Raw genomic sequence first — 2500 nt, forward strand, 5'->3', positions numbered from 1 at the left:
ACACGCACAACGGTTTCGTTACCACCACCACCACCACCACCACGCTTGCTCCTCTCCGCTGTGACAGTGACAGAACAGTGTCAGAAGCAACAGCCCCACACTTGTTCGAGAGATGTCAGGCCCTCCCCTTGCCCGGGCTGCAGATATTTTCTGTCCTCCTGGTGCCGTCAACGCGCCCCCGAGCCCCCGAGTACCCCCAGTGTACGAGGGGTGTGCCAACCGCCCCGTGAAACGACTGCAGTAGTGGTCACGGTACACACGTGCTGAGAGGAAGACAGCAAAACAACGCACTGGCAGGCGGCGACTTGCTTGCTGGAAAGACATCAACACAAGCGCCGCAACTCTCGCATGGCACGACGTGTTTCAGTTTCGCGTACTCCCCCGCTAAGATAACCCCCTCCCTTTCCCCACCACCGCCCCCGCCCCCGCCCCGGCTCAACGAGCCTGCACTCGACTGTCGGTCAGGGTCGGCAGTTATCGTCGACGTTCAGGCTGTGGCTAAATCATGGCGGAGACAGGTTTATCTGTTTTATGTGCCTCTGATGACGGGGACTATTAGCTCTTACACCCTTGGAATAGGTTACTGAAGTGGTGTTACACTAACAGGCGGGCGCGCCCCATCACAAGGTGCCTACAGTCAGGGTGGGAACGGCGTGTAGCTGACAGCTCAGCAAGCAATCAAATTATTAGTTTCCGTTAAGAAGCAAGCAACACATCGTGTGTCAATCAACGACTGGGGTGAAGAAAAACGGCGAGATTTAGGGGTAGGTGGGAGGGGTAGTGGGATCGGGGTAGCGAGCAAGTAATGTTTTATACGCAAGTCATTATGTAAACATTACTGTGACAAGACACTGATTTGACAAAAAGATAACACACTCACGACCCCCCCCCCCCCCAAAAAAAAGAAGAAAAAAGAGAAAATTATACAACAACAAAAGTAAGAACAGGACATTGTAAACACTACCACCACCAAAATAATACTAATGACAATGTCAATAGTATCGATGCTATAATTCGATGATTAATACTTTTGCATCAACTAGGGGTGGGTGGTGGGTGGGGGCGATGTCAACTATAGTTTTATAGTCATGTAATTGATGCCGTCCTCAACAGGCTGTTGAAACAAAAAGGCCTAACTGTCAGCGAGTATCCCAAAACAGTCGAAACAATACACAAACTATGTACTGATTTGCATTCGAGCATATTTTCATTCACATTAAGTCACAGCCCTATCAATAATTATTATCAGTCTCATTTTACATGCATACACACGTCTGCAAAGTAATAGTATAACCATCAATTTGTAACTGTTATCAATAAGTGTGTGTGTGTGTGTGTGTGTGTGTGTGTTAGCAAATGAGAGAGAGAGAGGGGGGGGGGGGGGGAAGGGGGAGTGGAAGGGATGGGGGGGGGGGGGGGGGGGCGAGGGAAGTAAAAAGAGACAGAACATTCTCACGATGTGATAATCCTTCTCTCTCTGAAACATTGTTAGACTACATTTTCCAGCTTGCATGCGACTTAGCGGCAAACCTGCGTCTAATTCTGTACATAATGTGTGGGGCATGTGTGCAAAAAAAGCAGTTTTTCTCCCGCTTTCTGTTGCTTTGTAGTCAATCTGACACTTTTATTTCTTTTACTTCCCGCTTCCTTCCAGCTGCTTTGTGAATGTGATAACAACCGTGCCGTTCTGTAAAAGTGTTTTGATTTCGATGCGCTGGTTTGCAATTGTCGACTGTGGAGTTGACATTCCGTGTCTTTAGAAAGTGAAAGTCCCCCCCCCCCCCCCCCCTCCCCCCGTCGATTCACGCTTTGATGACGAAGAAAACAACGCAGCCATTCATCACTTTGATTTCAAGGAACACAAGGCTTAGTATTCTACCAGAATATTTGTCGTCCGTCCGACAAACACACACACGCAATATTCTTCTCTTTCAATCACTGGTGTCTCTCTCTCTCTCTCTCTGTCTCTCTGTGTGTGTGCACGGTGCTCTGTACTATTCTATATGTAAACACTACCTTGTCCAGAAATGTGAAATATGTGATTGATAAACAGGGGTGGAGAGACAGACAGACAGAGACAGAGAGATTGATTCATAACAGAGAGCACAAGGCAGATAGACTGACACACAAAGACCGAGAGAAACACATTATTAAACACAAAGGATCAGAGCTCAGCGCAGTTTTCCAACACTTCACATGTTGGCGCGCTGCAGTCTTACCACTGCGCCACACCGCCCGGCTCCCAGCGCAGCGCTTTCATCGTGGTTTTTGGTTCACAACACACACATCCGAGCGTGCTCTGTGTGGGGGGGAAGACTCGCACTGACGAGCGGCCAATCACTATCACCAGTCAAATCATGTGACCCCACGCAATTTACGAACGTGACGGCGCGGAGCCAGTCTGTTTCGTTTATTGAAAGATCGAGAATAGAAGAGCGGAAGTAAAAGAAGGGAGGGGGTCTATGGTGGGGTGAGAAGGTTGCTTGATTTCAGTAATAAA

At 48.5% G+C, this 2500-nt stretch overlaps 1 protein-coding gene across 2 annotated transcripts in view; it reads right to left on the bottom strand.

Annotated features, from left to right (window-relative positions):
• Nucleotides 1-2500, bottom strand: part of LOC143300916 (fibroblast growth factor receptor-like 1) — a 149276-nt gene that overhangs the window by 64042 nt on the left and 82734 nt on the right. Inside the window, exon 1 of one of the 2 annotated variants that reach the window (XM_076614862.1) lies at nt 1-278. This exon is cut by the window's left edge and continues 360 nt beyond it. The exons of the other annotated variant lie outside the window; for it this stretch is intronic. The gene's annotated coding sequence lies outside the window, so the exon portion shown is untranslated. Of the gene's footprint in view, nt 279-2500 lie in introns of those variants that run through there. 2 annotated transcript variants of the gene reach the window in all.

Source organism: Babylonia areolata, chromosome 2 (genome assembly GCF_041734735.1).
Source record: "Babylonia areolata isolate BAREFJ2019XMU chromosome 2, ASM4173473v1, whole genome shotgun sequence".
NCBI lineage: Eukaryota > Metazoa > Mollusca > Gastropoda > Neogastropoda > Buccinidae > Babylonia > Babylonia areolata.